The 17,351-nt window shown below is 46.3% G+C and overlaps 1 protein-coding gene across 3 annotated transcripts in view; it reads left to right on the forward strand.

The window, feature by feature from the left end:
• LOC106746598 overlaps positions 1-17,351 on the forward strand; it is a 230,760-nt gene that overhangs the window by 6,937 nt on the left and 206,472 nt on the right. For 2 of the 3 annotated variants that reach the window (XM_014623356.1, XM_014623373.1), the window contains exon 1: positions 6,934-8,196. The exons of the other annotated variant lie outside the window; for it this stretch is intronic. The gene's annotated coding sequence lies outside the window, so the exon portion shown is untranslated. Of the gene's footprint in view, positions 1-6,933; positions 8,197-17,351 lie in introns of those variants that run through there. 3 annotated transcript variants of the gene reach the window in all.

Below are 17,351 nucleotides of genomic sequence, written 5' to 3' on the forward strand. Positions count from 1 at the left end.
TCTCCCGCGTCATAAGCACGCCGACTAAAACATCGTCGATTTTTCTTGCATAGGTGTTACGTGTTTTTGATAAATGGCTACCCGCGCGATCCCTCTCTCTCTCTCTCTTTCTCTCATATTCTCTTTCCCTCTCTCTCTCTCTCTCTCTCTCTCACTCCCCTTCTTTCCCTCTTTCCCGCCCCTCATTGACGTCATTGTAACGCATTAACTTCCGCAATTGCATTTCGAAACCGCGTAGTGAAAATATTTTGTATTTGTGTTAAAATCGGTCCTTGTTAAAATGTTTGTGTTAAATTTTTAACATTGTGTTAATTTAACATGTTTATGTTATCGCAACATTTTATTGTGTCGATATTCAACATGTATAAATGTTAACACATTTTATACTTCAATGTCCATCGATGTATTAATTTCGTGTTAATTTTGGGCATAATACTCGTGTTACTTTTCAACACGTTCATCTTGTGTTGAATCAACACGAAAAATTTGAGTAAACCGTTTGGAATATGTGAAATGTGTTAAATTTAACAGAAATTTTTTATACGATATATACGTCGTTTTAACGTTCCTTCTTAATTTCGTTTGATTACGGGATCCTTTTTCCATCGCTTCACCTGGCAAAGTACATTGTTAGCTTGCCATTCTGATTTTACGCTGTAAACTATGCGGAAGCTCAAGAGATGAAATTTATAATAAAGCAGGATGCGTTTGGAATTAAGCGGGGAATCGAATCTCGTCACTCGCTAACGGCATTGTGTCTTAATTTTTAATAATAATATATTTAATAATAATATTCCGTGATGAAATTATTCGTCAACTTTTCCCTACTTTTATGCGCGGAAAAGAAGATAGATTTTTGTGAAGAGTGCACATTCTTGAGGCATAGACACGATTGCGATTTTGTCGCTTGATTAAGAGCACTATGTTTCAGATATATAGTCTTTTTATTGGCTATCGATTCATAATAATACGCCTATTTTGCACGGCACGGGCGTTATCGATCATTCGTTTTACGAGCAATAGGACTTGATGATCGCGCCAGGAGGCTAACTCGGGCAAGGGTATCGGCAGGATGAGCAAATGACCGGCGCAGCACGCGATCTTCTATTACTTACCGCGTTAATTGATATTGATGTGACGTAGTCCCTTTCGAGAAAGCTGATCGATATTAATGCGACACACCTTTCGGGATTAACGAAGAAATGACGTCGCCGGTTTTCCGATTAAAACATGCTCTTCAATATCGTCCTGTTCGTTGATCAATGTAACTTGCGGATGTATAAATCTTATGAAATACTTGAAAAAAATAATATTTACTTGATATATATGATATATATATATATATATATATATATATATATTTTTTTTTTTTTTTTTATTTCGTTNAGGCGTTCCAAGCGATAACCATTGGTACAGACGCAATTTCTGTCGGATACTTTTTTCTCCTTCCCTCGTTTCAAAGTTGTTCAAGGGTATTTCAAGGAAATATTCGAGTTGATAATAATCATCTCCTCATCCTGCATATCCTTTTGGCTGACGCGCTTTTACACGCGTTCCTGCGGATAATTAAATCAGGCGTTTCAAGCTTAAACGAACCGTTCCGAGCGGAAGGAAATTTTAAGAGGGTTTCAGAAGTAGGTTTCCTTCATTCCTTCGTGAAGTAAGAAATATTTGATTCGCGCGGTTTTCATCCGATTCTTTGCGAGTGCGATTAGCGAAGGTGAGAAAGGTGGGACAAAGGGACAAAAGGCGAAGAGGCGGAAGGGACTTATCAAGCGCATCTCGCCTTGTTCCTGGCAATTAGTCATGATCGACGTCATGCGCCGAGTGTTTCCAAAGTCCATCGCGACTAATTGCTGCGAAGGCGACAGCCACGAAGTAGCCATCGGAAATTTGTCAATTGCAGGTAACTTCGGCTCGTTCCTCGCGCAGTTTCCTCGCAGATGTTCCTGATAGGCCAAAGTTACGGGCTACGCTTGCGGAGCACCTTACTTCGACGGCCGTTCCCTTGTACACCAATTTCTTTCTCCCCTCCGTTCCCCCCTCCGCCACCCCTGCACCGTCTCCGCCGTTCTCCTCCACCTCCTCCTCTGAGTCACCTCCGTCATTTTCTTTGTTTTGTTCCGTTGCCGAATGTCGCGATCATAAAATCGATACGGTATACTTACGGCCGAATCCGAGGGGAATTCAAATATAGATTTGGAATTCGCGTCCAAGAGAAAAAGAGAGAGAGAGAGAGAGAGAAAGCGTGGTGGAGAATTACGTGACGCGCGAATTCTCCGTGGAAATTCCGAAATGTCGGGAGATCAGATTATTAGAGGGAATTCCGGATGCGCGTCGAATTCGGCGGGGGACAAACAAACGTTGAAAAAGGCATTACTGTTGAACTTGTTAAACCGACGGCGGGGAACAGGAACTCATTAAGTGTATTGCTACATGGGGGAAACTACTCCGAAGATGACGGGAACCATTAGCAAGTAACTAATTGAGGGTTTCGGAGGTAAAACCCGGTAAACTCTAGCAACTGACATTTATGCAAATGTCAGTTACCTGATTTTACGTTCGAACCCCTTAATTAAACACAGTTGTGTCAGATGGACATTCCAAGAACTTGGCCGAGAGGCCAAGAGTTGAAGTCGTATATAAATGTTTATATGCTGTTTCCCAGATTACCGGAATTCTTCCAAGTTTATTTATCGGTCGTGGCTGTGTGATTTAATATCGTAGGAGATTTACTCGTATCCTTCTTATTGCTCACGATCCATCACAATGTATTTACAGGATGAGGTGTGTAAAGCGCGACAGGTGAATGTCTCCGAAAATAGACTCCGACGACGGAACGAAATTTTATCGGGCAAAGTTTAATTATTTTGAGGGTTTCTCTTTTTCGATATGTCTATTTCTTTCTATATGAATGCATCAAGAAAATTGGATTCGTCTCAGTATATACTTGATAATTATTGTGTATATTCAATAACATATAGTTTAATTTGATATATCTATATATATATATATTACTATCATTAGTTTGATCCAATAAGATAGCTGGTTTTCTGGTGGCATCCAGTCTACAGAGACGATAAATAAAAATTAGTAATAAACCTAATAGATGTAAATAATTTATGAAATTGCAAAAATCCACGATTTTATCATTTTATCGTCCTGTGAGACCTATAACGTTATTTCAGTGTCAAGATAGCGAGTGTTACTCAAGGTTAATGCATTTATATAGACGAAAGGACTATATCCAAAAGCTCCTTTAACCCTTTGACTGCATATGACGTCGTAGAAAAGTACTTCTCTGTTGCGTGCGCCATATATTTCTGTCGTTCTTTATTTGTGTTCGACTATATACGGCGCGCCGCTGCGACGCGGTGGCTACAAAAACTCACCATAAATATTAAGTATTATTTACCCCACTTGTCTTATTAAAACTTATGCACGTAATACTCCGTCATGCTCAAGATGAATTATCTTAGTATCACACGGTGAAATCTTGGCTTGGCGAATCGACCGCGAGCACTTTTTTATTTAGCGCGTCGCAGTCAAAGGATTAAAACTAAAGAGCCTCTACGAGAGAAGTGCTAACAGGGTCACGTGATCAGCTATTCTATGATTGGCTAACACAATTCTGCTTCTGTTCCTGCTTGTACGGATACAATGGTGTGTTTGTGTTCGAAAGCGTTTGTGTTAGAAAGCGGTGAGAGTTGGAGAAGCAGTAGCTGCTGTGTGATTGGCTGGCATGACAGAGTGCATGATTCACATGACCCTGTTGGTGCCTTTCTTTTATCAGAGGCTTTCTGCTTAAAACAGTTTGACTTGGCCTGATGAAATTCTTTCCCGTCGTCATTATTTCTGGAAACATTTATCTGCCGCGTTTTATGCGCCTTATCTTGCATAGAGAGAGGATGCTTTCTCCCTCTCTCCTCTCTCTGCCAGCACTACCTACTAAACCGGCCATTGTTGGGCTCGATATATCTTTTCTAAGCAAGAAAGAGTTCTCGAATTATCTTGAAAAATATTCCACTCGGTAAACGCACTTACTAACGAGGTTGCTGGACGACGGAAAATGATAAATCATTCATGGAACTAACTTTCTCACGTCGCTTTTACAATTATCCCCGAATCTATAAATTTCTCGCACCTCCGTGCACACACACACCCACACACATCGCGAGTATCGTAGCTCCTGTCCACGGGCAGTCGGTTTTAAAACGGTTTCAAGTCCTTTGAAAAAGCTTCTCTCGAACCTTATTGGGGAAGCGGCCGGACGCGGTCCGGCCGGTGGCGTTTCGCTATTTTCTGAGACCCCTCACGCGCTGCGCGTCGCAACGCGTCGCGTTGCGTCGCGTTGTCAGCCGGATCTCGCGCGTCGTCCGCGTGACGTGGCACGTATACGCGAGCGTCGGAGGCGTCGAGACGCCGCCGGAAAAGGGGCGTCCGCGGCTTTATGTTCCCGTTGGGAATTCCGTTCTCATGTCTCACAGCGTTTCGTTTCACGTCGACGTCGCCGCGCTCTAGTACGTGAAACTACCCGCCCAACCGCCCAACGCGCGCGCGTGCATGTGTGTTTTCATGGACACATAAACACACTCACACACAGACACACATGTGCCCGCACCTTCAAAGCCTGAGCGCTGTCAGGCTGGACACGAAACTTTGCCGGATCGTTTGGCGTGATCCATGCGAGTCACGTGATACGCGATACGCGTGTCAGGATCGCGAGGTGATCGCGTGCGCAGATGAATTAGCAGATTGTTGTTGCGATTTAGCGTTATGTAATTAGCGCCGCGGCCACGGGGCGCGCGTTTAGCGAATCGCCTCGAAATTGAATGTTAACAATATTCAAATTCGTGGCGACTTAATTTGAGAGCGTAATATTCGCGGGGCGGTTTCGATCGGCGGTCGAATTGGCCGGTCCGTGCGAGTCCTCTCACCGAGCTGCAGTGGTCAAGATGTAATTTAACTCCGCACTCTCTCTCTCTTTCTCTTTCTCTCCGCCCGGCCGATGCGCACAATGTGCGTGGAAGGATGTTTCCGGGATCTCTCACCGATGGCCGATCGTTATTCGATGAATAAGCATGGAACTCCGCGGCGAATCTCGGAGAATATTCGTTGACCCGCATTTAAGCCCCCCGCGAGGATTTATAGTCCATGATTAATCTTCGATTCGGCGAAACGCCGGTCCATGAATCAACTTGTTCTTTTGCCTCAGATCTCAGATTGACGAATGATAGCTTCGATCGTGGGTAAGTACACGTGTGCTGAATGCGCGCCGTTGCTTGCGGCCCGCGCGGCGGCAACGTGTACACACCCGTGATACATATCGCACTTGAAAGAACCCTCGTAGTGTGACTCATTTTTCGGTAAATAATCGTTACCGTGGCTCTACCACGTTCGAGCGAGCTTCTCCGGCGAAATCTGAGTTCTCGAGAGAAAGAGAGAGAAAGAGAAATGGAGAGAAGGACGCCACCCTCGCGCGCCCTGATAAATTTCAAAATTGACAAGCCATTCACAAGCGCAACGCAAAAATCCCCCGTTACAGACACTGAGAGAAAAAAAGCGTAAAAAAAAAATATATATATATATATAATTTACCATACATAATTCTTTTCTTTAATAGAGAATTTAAATAAGAGACATTTGCGTTCATGAAAAGCTACACAGAGGGAAAGGATTCTTTGGATTTAGTATACGTGTTTGTGTGACTTGCGTTTGTTTGATATAAATAATATAATTTAATGTCAAATATCGTTTTGCTCGAATGAAAATATTGTTTCACTAGAGTAAACCATGTTGTTTGTTAGAAAAAAAAAACAATATTATTTGGAGAAGATAATATTTGGTATATCTAATAAAAAATATTTATTTCATTATATATTAAATATTGTTGTACTGGTAAATACTGGTAAAACAAAATGAAGTTCATTAATATGACAATCATTGTAATGTAATGTACACATTTTGCTGTATACGATTTCATTATGCCAAGTTAAACAATAGCACAGCATTTTGCTAATGTGGCTCTCTACTGAAATATATTTCGTATGGCCTCTTTTTCGAGATTTTTATATCAAAGTAGTTATTCGATAAGCCAATAATTCAAGTTTAGTTGACAAGTTTGTTTTGTAGAAACTGTCCTTCTGACAGTTTATATTTACTTTCTACAAGTCAACATTTACATTAAAAATTCACGGTTATACTCATTGTTGTTTCATTGTCTTCGTAAGAGAGGGTTTATTTTGAATAAATACATAAATTCGTAACGAAACTATGTTTCTTTCTTTTAAGCAGAACCGATTTTTTTATCTATTTCAGCGGGGAGCCACCTCTGCTTCTCTTCGACCCGTTATGTCGCCACACTATTTCTAAACAACGTCCTCATGAATATTTCATAACATTGAGTCTAGAATCGATCGAACGACAGTTTGACGAATACGATTGTTAAGTTTTCAATTTTCAAAATTGATTATCAACCAAGTTACTGCACACAGAATGTAAATCGGGGGCTGCGATAGCCCTTCTCTTCCACGCAGCGCGTCTCTCTAAAAAAAAAAACAAGAAAAGAGAAGAAAGCGAAGCGAAGATGAAGACAGTAATCGTACACGTGTAATCTTTCTTCCGAGAGGGGGTGAGAGTTTATCGGAGATTTGAGCACCTCCGCGTCTGAGCGTGCACGCGGACAGGAGCACCCTCGAATTTAAGGATGCTCGAACAACTGTTGCGTGCATCCTTCGCAGCTTCTTCCACGTCGTCTCTCCTTACACTCGACTGCCCGCGCAGCACGCGTCGCGCCGACCGGTTCCGCGTTCCGTTCCGTTCCGCGTTCTGGAATATGCGCGGCGAGCTCGCCGCTTAGAGAGGTCGCCGCGGGCGGGCGGGCGGGCGGACGAACTCGCGACGCGCGACGTCGCGACGCGCGAGTACCAAGCGCCGCCGCGTACTGTCAGTTCGCGTCCGTCTGCTGTCGCTGCGTCCTCGTCCCAGCTTCGTCCGCAGTGCCGGGATCGCGCGATCGAACCATCAGGACGACGAGCAACGTCACCGTCGGTGTCCCGAGTCGCTCGCGTCGAGATCTATAGATCCGCCGGGACGTTCTCGTGACCCAGGTGGTCTCGAGGTAGATTTGATTCGGCCGGGACTCTCTCGCTCTTCCCCTCCGGGATCTCGGAGAATTCGCGGGACGAAGTCGCGGGGAAAGAAACTCGCGAGAAAGAGCGAGAGACGGCGAGCTGGTGCACGCACGAAAAGCATGAGGCAGCTCCGGTAAATCCCGCTGACCTTAGACCTCGGACTCGCCGACGAGTCAACCGGGGAACACGCTCGAGGAGCGACGTTTTTTCTTCCACGCAGGATCACTGAACATTTCCTCGGGGAGTTTGAAAGACCCTTCGTCCTTCGTATCTTCAACTCACGCGCGCGCGGAGAAGCAGATCGGAAGTGCGATCTCCGGTGCGATTTGTAAACAGAACTCGCGAGGTCCTGTCGAACGGAAGGGACCGTCGCAGCCGCTCCACGTCGCGCGGATTTTTCGCCACGTGGCGGTGGAGTTTCCGGACTTTCTCCGAATTTCCGCGTGCCGTCGTGAGTTTATGGCTTCTAAAAGGGTAACCATCCCAGCTTCGTCCCGCGCTGTACCCGTAGAGTTCGGAAGAAGACCGTCCGAGTTGCAGTGTGAGGTTGATGAAGAGTGACGGACCGAATTGGTGTTTCGCGCGAATCCTCGTCGATTTGTCGTGCAGAACTCTCTCTCCGCGGAGTCCTCGCTTCGTTGGATCCTCCCGATCCTCTCGACGAGTGCTCCCTTAGAATCCCGTTCGGATCCCCCGTCGAAGTAGGGAGCAACCTTCGCTCCGGGACCTTTAAGATGAAGAGGCGTGACATTTAAAAGGGGCTTCTGGTTATCCCGCTCTCCTGCGCTGCCAACCGCACCGACGAGCGCCGTCTGAATAGTCCCGAGTACAATAAGGACGGCATAGGAGTGGAATTATCAGGAAGCAATAAGACCTTGAAGTTGATCGATCTGCGGGCCGATAGTTTTGAAGAATCGGCGAATTGAATCCAGACGCTGCTCCCCTATCTCTGCCTCTCTTTCGCTTTCTCTCTCTCTCTCTCTCTCCCTCTTTTTCGGAGAGAAGAGTAGATGGATCTATTTTGATATCTGACAGAATCGTCCTCTCTGCTCCAGCGATTTCGGTGAGCACTGACTGAATCTTTAATTGTATTTGCGTTTTCAATAGAATAGCGCGCGCCGGAAGAGAAAGTGCGGCGATGATAATTCGGCTCTTGTGCTATCATTTTCCTAAGTACCCGAATTTTCCTCTCCCCGCAAGTTAACTGCATAATATCTGGTCGTTCGCTCGTAATAACGCGGTATTTTCAGAGTAAAAAGAATTCGCGTCCTTGAGCATTAATTTTTTTCTTTTTTATCGTATTATTGCATATAAAGTTGAAAAGTTTTCCTATTAAAATTAAGATACTGCCGCTAAAAAGAGATTAAAAAGAGAACGAGAGAGGATTCTTACAATGATAGAGAAAATTGCTATTAACATATCAGTGCGATGCATTGCGATATGAATTTTGCGTTAATAGGCCAAATTTTATGCTATTTCGAAATACGATGAAGGAGAACCTGATAATTCATTAAGAGCGAACGAGTGAACGAAAAACTTTATCATTAATCGCGTATAATATTTTTAGATATCCGCAAATGAGGATATTTAGTTTTTAGCATTTTTTTAAATATTTAAATACGCTAGTAATATACATTTGGGAGAGATATTTGCATATTTAATTAGGAATTCGGACGTTTAAATATTTTATCAATCGGATATTGAACATTCGAGGGTCCGGTATTCGAATATTCGCGTATTTCGCATATTTGATTACTTCCACACTTGGATATTTGATGAATACATTTTCGCAATAATTTTCTAAAACTTTTCAGCATCGAACTCTTATATCGGTTTATCGACGACCGATTTTGTAAATCGATTTGTCGAAATATGTTTCATAATATTCATCGATCCTGAGTCGAAATTTTGATGCTATTTTGATGATCTCAAGGATTGTTAGTTTGTGCCTGTTTAGACGGCCTATAGGCTAATAAAAATCTGCCTTGACGATACTGACACTTTTTAATTTCTCTCTTGAACCTTCAATTCTACAGATTGCATTTTCTTGCTACCTTCAACAATTTATTTTGACGCTATAACAGCGAAAATGGAAATTTAAGACATCATCAAGATCAAAAAGTAGGGATTTATTATATCATTACAATTGAAACCTATTTTGCTATCTTCGCTCTTACCATGTTGTGGAATTAAAGGTTTAATATAGGATCAAAATTTCGACTCGGGACGCCTTAATGAGATGTCGAGAGAGAAGATAAAGATACATCTTTATCTAAATACGCGCCGAAATCTGTCGGGGCGATGCGAATCCCCGTCGGGTACGTGCGACGTATAAACGGCGCAAGAAAATAACGAGATGATCGGAATGATTATTATTCAGCCGATCCCCTCCCTCCCCGTATTTTTGCCGGGCGAATCACGCGAGGTTGATGCGATCGTAACGCGATATTAATTAATAATTCGGTGGAAAGAGAGCACGTCCGCGGCGAGAAGGTTCGGGCCCGATTAGTATACGGGACGCGTGCTAATTTAAATATCATTTGCACGGAGCTCAAGTGCCGGCAGTCATTAGCGTGGAAAGAATTTAATTACGATTGTTCGTAATCAGTACACGCCGCGGCGCTGATTTCAAGTTAATCCTCGCACGCGCTTTCAGAGCTCGTCCGAGCGGATGAATGAGTCCTTATTCGGGAAGCGACGGCACATCCCGATAAGCAGAAATTGATAACGAATTTTCCGACGTTTTAGTGCGCAGCTAACGCGCTCGTCTAGTATAAACGCGCGAGAGGGAGAAAGAGAGAGGGAGAAGGATGGGAGAAAGCGAACGACAAAGGTAATACGTGAGTTTAGCACGAAGTTTTGAGTCGCTCTCGCCGAGCCGAGATTTTGGCGAGTAAAGCGCGTAAGCTCGCGAGCAATCGTGGTAGACTGATATTCGCAGCTACGATGCGAAAGAGAATTAAGTTGTGAAGTTCACCGGCGGTAATCTAACTCGTTGCTCGAAACAAGCGACAATGCGACGCGGTATATATCCGGGGATATAACGTGGTGCGTGCGATAAATTACGCGGCTAGGGCTCGCGAATTCGCGAGTGCGTTTGGATTTCGCGCGCCCGGAGTCCCGCGAAGAGTCGCGCGCGTCCGCGAATCTTCCCGTTTGCTCGCGCGCTCCTCCGTCGTTGTGCATTTGCATTCCTTACGGACGATTTCGTATAGGTATTCGGGTAACTTATTAAGAGTCACGCTCAGATTTTTCCGGCGTTACATTCAACATGCACTGTTTCGAGCACAACATGCACACGTTTTGATCATTTCTTTTCGCATTTCTATTCTGCCGTTTTACGCGATAAATGCGAGCGCCGTACGAACCTAACTCGGGGCCATCTTTTACAAATCGATTGACAAAATCGCGGTCGAATTCGCATCGCATACTTGCGTATCTGAACGTTTGAGCGACGACGATAATAATAATATTTCACTCGTCTCGGCCTGTCGTTTTTCGATTTCTCGAGAAATCGTGAAGATTCCGCGCTTAAAAGGTTAAAAAATTTTGCAAGATAAGCAGTTTTTCAAAAGCCGTGAGAAGGGAAGAGAGTGAGGGAAGGAGAGGGAAGTTTTTGTATATACTTTGGTATCTGCGGATGGAACGTTTAATTGAACTACACTCGAGAAATGTTAGCATATATTTATATACATATATATTATTTAGATGTTTAATTAACCGCTTCCTCTTGTCACGGGCGTTCAATTTTACTTAAGCTTATCCCCCGGACATTGCTCGCCTGAGAAATATCAAGATGTCTCGCAATTATCACAGGACATTGTCCTGCGGCACCTCCTTTCCCGTTCGGACGGCGAATCGTACGCTTCTATTTGCGCACTCGTTAATCATCATTGACAAGATTACGTCGCGAAAGCAGACACGTCCTGGGAGCTCGAGCTGTCGCTCCGAGACCGGTCTGATATTACGAATCATATCGAACTATTTCGGACCGGTGCGGGGGCCGTCAAGATGACGGAAATACACCGCCCAGGCGTCGTTAGGCGGTGCGAATAAAACCGTGCGATTTATTAGAGAGGCGTGTGTTTACGCAACGGGGATGAGTGCTCTTCCCCAAGAGGCCTCTAAACAATCGCGACTGTTTACACTGAGAGCCAGGCGCATGTTGCAAGTTGCTCGCCAAAGCGACCGCCGATACCCGAACGCGAAAATAGTTTTTCAACGGGCGAAGAAAAACAATCGGTCGTGAGATCGAAGCTAACCAAAAGCCTCTCGTTTCGCGCGCGCGCGCAAGAGAGAGCGCGGCTTCCCGGAAAAATCAATAATAATAATCGTTCGCGGAGAGCGAGAGATCCGACGGCAATGGAAAGTTACCGGTCGACCCTCTGGCGGCGCGAGTTCTGCCTCGAATATGTAAAGTTCAAAAGATTGTTACTTCTATCGGGTATAAAGTTAAAAATAGACACCCCTCCTCCCTCTTTCTCTTCTGGAAAAGTACGCCGTGCTCCGCGGAATATTCGACGGTTCCGTGTACACACGGAGAGGAGGAGGCGCGTGACGGCTCGTCGTGCGATATTAAATATGAAGCAGAAGGACAAATTTCTTCTCCGCACGGAGGAGGAACCAGACGAAACGCTGCAACATAGTCCGGGAATGGTGGTAAAAGCGGCTGCATTCCAGCTGCGCACAAGTGCATCCCGGACATGGCCGGTCGGCTGCGCAACATTCCGCAATAGCTGCGGTCATTTTGAACACGCTGGGTTAGCCAGGAATGTTAATAGAAAATACTCGGTGTCTCCAGACTTTAATTATGAGGCGCGGATGGAGATCGCGAAGGGAGAGTCGGACGGCCGTGAGAGGGTGAGTTTCGCCGAGACGGAGGGAGGAGAACGGAGTCGGTGGAAATGGCTAGTGTGCAAGAAGGAGGGTAAGAGTCTTCGACCCCTCCATCCTCCCGCCGCCCCCTGTGAACAGTCTCGAATTATAGAGAAGGTGAAGATCGTGGGTGCGCTCGTTCGACGGCGCCGCCGCGTCGTTTACAACGCGCGTCGAGCGTCGGGAATTAGCGAAATCACGCAGGGCGTATTCGCCAGATAGAGGGAAAGAGAGAGGGGGGGGGGNGGGGGGGCGAGGGAAACGGCTTCGCCCGCTCGAAGGCTGGGGCGGGGAAATTTCGTTCGCATCGAAAATACCGGACAGGAGAGGACAGGGAATCTGGAAGTGGAAAGGAGAGAAGCGAAAGGGTAGTCGGAACGTCGGGAGATCCGCAGGCAGGTGCGAAGAGATTACGAGACACATTGGGGAGCGAGAAGTAGAGGAGGATAGCGAGAAGCCCAAGGAGAAAAGAGAGAGAGAGAGAGAAAGAGAGAGGAGGATGGAGGGATCGCTGAGGGCAAGATGGGCGCCGCGAAGTCACCGCGGGGGTTAAGATTGCGCTTTCTCTTCGCGTGACTTCAGCCGGCTCGATTCTCCGGCTTGATCCCCGAAACGAGCCGTCGGGGTCGCAACGTTAAATCCGCGATTAAAATGCATTGCGTAAAATCGGAGGGGCGGAGGAGGGTGGCGAGAGTGAACAGCAGCGAGCGACAGGGGGGAGGAAGGGAGGGCGGGAGGAGGCCTGTGCGCGCGCCTCGTCCCTGCACGACGAGTAAATTACGTAGCGCCGTCAATCCGGCTCGGATTTCTCCAAAGCCTCGGCTTCACGCGAGACAGAGCAAAGCGGAGGGACTGAACAAGGGAAAGAGAGAATGGCGCGGAACGCAACGGAGCGGAGCGAAGCAACGGAGGAAAACGAAGGAGGAAGCGGAGGAACGGGCAACATCCTATGGAGAAAAGGAGGGAACAACCAAAGCAAAGAACAAAGTAAATCGGACCTAGGAGAAATAGGCATGCACGCGCGTGCGCGAATCCAAGTAAAGCGCGGAGAGGCGGAAGTGATGCAAAAGCAACGTCGAGTGCGCGGTAGCATCCAGATAAAGCGAAACCAAATAAAACCGATTAAAATAGCGTGCTCGTGCGTGCTGGATAGGGGGGAGGGGAGGGGGGAGGCAAAGCTGAAGTAGCGCGCAAAGAAAATTAAGAGAAGTCGGTCGACGCAAGAAAGAGAGAGAGAGAGAGAGAGAGGAGCGGAACAAAAGCGCAGCGGCGAAAAATCGGGTGCAGCATAAAGCAAAATAGGGCGGAACAAAGCGGAACAAAGCCGAGAAAAGGGCGAAAGGCACCGGAGCTGATGAAGCGAGACATAGAAGGAGAACGAGAGAGAGAGAGAGAGAGAGAGAAGGAGAAAGAGACGACGTCGAAAATGCGGAGGGGAAAAGGCCGAGGAGAGAAAGCACAGCAAAGCGGAACAAAGCAGGCCAGGCTAAAAGAGAAGTGAAGCAAAGCGAGGTAATCGGAAGCAAAGTAAGAAGGAGGAGCGGAGAATGAATGCGAAGCAGCGGGCAAAGCGGCGGGAAAAAGAAAGCGCGGAGCGGAACACAATCGAGCAATCTGAGACAGAACGTGGAGATAAATAAAAGCGCGGGGAATATATAGAGCGATAGTACAAAGAATGTTATTGTATCTTCGGATTAATTCGACGGTGGGGATCCGGAGAAAAGGAAGTAATTAGAACTCTAGCCCCGCGGAACAGTACGGAACCGAGGAGGCGTTGCAAAAACTCCAGCGTGCCGCGTTTTACGACGCGACGGCGACTAAATGCGCGCGCGCGCGCGCTAATTAACGCGGTGTATCCACGAGCTATTAATTGCACAACGCAGTTTTTGGAGGGTGGAAAGGGGAGGGGGAGAGATCGGGAGGAATAAACGTGGTGATTTATATTATTTAAGCGAACGCAGAAAGGGGCGTCGTCCCCGATAATATACGCACCTGGCCCGAGAAAGGGGAGAGAAGCGAAATTGCGACAATGAAAATTCGTTATCCGTTGTAAAATGAAATTTACGCGTCGGGCGCGATACAATGGATCATCTCGATCCAAACGTATCGCTTTTTGCAGTAGCCGGCCGGAGAGTTCGACAATTCCGTCCACAAGCTGCGCGTGAAAGATGTGGCATGCGGATTTATCCGCGAGCGAGTCGCCACAAAAGCCAGCCACCCTCCCCTTCCCCTCTTCTCCCCCCTCTTTTTCGTCGCTCTTGCATTTACGTGCCAAAATGCATTGCAAAAATTCGCTCGCGACACGCACGCGGGCGTGTTCGATTGAGTTTGAAAGAATACAAAGATTCGAGGAAATCCCGGCACGTGGGACACACCACCAGCACTACCGTCGCCGTGGACAGGCCGGTGGTGGATCGCGAAAACGCGACGGATTCGCGGCTTGAAATATTTAAGACACTAAAACGCAAAGTTACGCCCGAAGAGCTGCGGTTTTTCTCTTACGTGCTGAAATTCATCGCAAAAGTGATGCCACTCGCGGAGCGGTAAATATTCAAACGTATCTCTGCGCGGCATCAAAATCTTACAGGACTCGGTGAAAATTTCAAACTGATTGCGCACCCCAAAGGCGCCCGCCGGGGTGAGTTTTGGGGGGTGAGCCTCGCTCGAAGAAATCGAAAACTTTCTATCAAAACTTCAGCCGTCCGCGAAGACTCGAGAGTCCGACAATTCGAGATAGAAAGTATCCGAGGACTTAATTATTCAAGCATCGAAACTTCAAAGCCCTCCATAGCGTCGCCAACTGATTCCTGAGGGGCCCGAGGGGGTTTACGGATCTCAATGATTTATCGATTTGTAAAAGTCCGTTCCCGGAACTTCGGCAAACCTAAACGTTCCTGATACCCGGTAGTTCCGCGACAAGGCCGACTAAATAAAGTCAAATATTTAGCGGCAAAGTACTCTCTCACACGCGGATCTTGAACTGCGCTGGATTAAAGAGACGATCCCGATTTCTCGGTCTGCCTTTCGCGAAGATCTCTCGACGGAGGAATCAAATTTCGATGTACGAGTTATCAATTATTTCATCCCCGGCGCGCGCTGCTCCCGGACATTTAATGTATAAACGGTAACGGCGACGTGAGAGAGTCCTCGGGGATTTCTAAAAACCTCCAAAGAGCTTTTCAGAAATGAAGGTAGCGCCCGCTTGTTCGCTTGCTCGCTCGCTCGTCCGCTCGCGTTACCACCGAGACGTAAAAATAATTCCGCCCCTTTTCCCCGAGTTATTTCAACTCCGATTATCGAGTCCGGGTATCTCTCGAGCAGAGAATTTTTCTTTATTGTTTCGACTACAATAGAACGGTGTCCTTTAATTAAACATTAATAAAAAAAAACCGCACGATGCACGGCCGGCGTGCAAGTTGGTGCCCTCCTGACGTAAGGACCAGCATCCCCATTGTTTGCATTTCCACGTGTGTACAGCTCCTTGGAAAATCCGGTCCATAATTTTTACGTTTTTGCACACCTCCGTCTCTTCTCTCGCTCTCTTATTCTCTTTTCCTCTTTCTTTCCTTCTCTCTCTCTCTTTCCACCCTCTCTCTCTCTCCCTCTCTCTCTTCTCTCTATTCCTTCCATTCTCCGCGCTCTCCCTTTCAGTTCCTTTATCATCCGAGAACGTGATGAAAGCTCCGACCGCATGAAAGCGCGCCTTTTTGCCCCAGGAAATAAAAATTACCATGTCAGACATAAACCGCCCTCTCTCTCTCTCTCTCTCTCTCTCTCTCTCTCTTTTTTCACCTCTCTTGCGGGACTTTCTTTCACTACCTCGCAACCCCCGTTGTTTCATCGCACCCATGTCTTCCTTCTCTATCCGCCTTTGCTACCGTGGAGAAACAAAGACAGGAGTGATGCGCTTTATTAGCGTATCCGATCCTCACTCGAAAATGCTAAAACATTTAGATGGGATTCTTATGTGATCAAGGATTTCGTAGGGAATTTCTGCGGGATGGAACACCGAGATGGAACACAGGCTGTTTTCCGCTTTTAAATCGCATTCTGTCTTTTGGCGTTTCGATTAGATATATTAAAACCAGTTTGCGTATCAAATAGTTCGATTATAATATTGATACGTCGGTAGTTGAAATTTTTCAAATTTAAACGCGAATCTTAAGATAGGAGCGATACAAAATTTTACTTCCCGTTAAAATTATTCGTCACGCACAATAGCCATAATTTTTCCGTCGAAATTAGCGACTCTCTTTTCCGTAAGAAAGGGTTAACCGTTCTCCTGTCGATATTCGGCTTTTGTCTTTTTAATGAAGAGATACGTTGTCCGCCGGTTCGTTCAAGGAAGAATCGAATTCCAGCGACGACAGGCGGAGAAATCGGCGGAAGCTTAAAAGCTGTCATTCGCCGGTGTGGTTGCAACGGAGTGCAAGAAATGCAACGTCGGCTGCATCTCGTCTCGCATTTACACCGACGGAGGTGGATATTCTTTCTCGGTCGGCTAGCAATCGAGTATTCCGGAGGAGTTAAATAATTGCTAACTCCTGCGGAAACTTCCGAGCAGGCAGAACGGGGTACATGAGAGATCGCGGATCAATGACATGGAAAATAGAGGAGATCAAAAGAATTCTGAAAAGAGACGCGAGAAACGGAGGGAACAGGAAACATCGGGAAAGTAGCAATCCTCCTCGGGAGAGTTTCAGGGATCTTAGAAGATGCGGGAAAATTCTACTTTGGAAAATTGACTAATTTGAAAAGCAGCTAAAAATAGAGGAAGCGCGAAAGTCGGGAATTTTCGGGAAAAGAGGCGATGATAAAAAGTTTTCGGGACAAGAGAGCGAAGTTATGGAATATTACGAAAAATGGTGAACGAGAAACTGAGAGAGAGAGAGAGAGAGAGAGAGAGAGGGGGGGGGGGGGGGAAATTTATAAACAACACAATAACGCTAATTGCAGTTTATGATTTTAACGTCAANTATTAAAAAAAAAAGTTTCGAAATTCCTAACTTTGGTAAATGGGAAAAATTCTGGGGAAAACGCGAGCGTCGTGAGCTTCTCCAAAAACAGAAAAAAAAATCGCAGCTCTCTTGAGGAAACGTGAAAACTGAAAGTTTCGGGGGGAAAAAAATGCGACGGACAAAGTTGGAATGTTATAAAGTGATATGAGGCGGTGCACGAAAGGTATGAGAAAAAATGCGGCGTGAGCATAGAGCGCGGCGGAAATTTTGGAAAGAGCTGGCAAAAATGGGAGAAACGTGAGGTTCATCGTTTGAGGGAAAGAGAGGGAGCAGGTGAGCGCGTGATAACGAAGAAATTTCGGATGTTCGGGGGGGGGGGGGGGGG

This window comes from Dinoponera quadriceps, unplaced genomic scaffold (genome assembly GCF_001313825.1).
Source record: "Dinoponera quadriceps isolate SergipeBrazil2010 unplaced genomic scaffold, ASM131382v1 scaffold192, whole genome shotgun sequence".
NCBI lineage: Eukaryota > Metazoa > Arthropoda > Insecta > Hymenoptera > Formicidae > Dinoponera > Dinoponera quadriceps.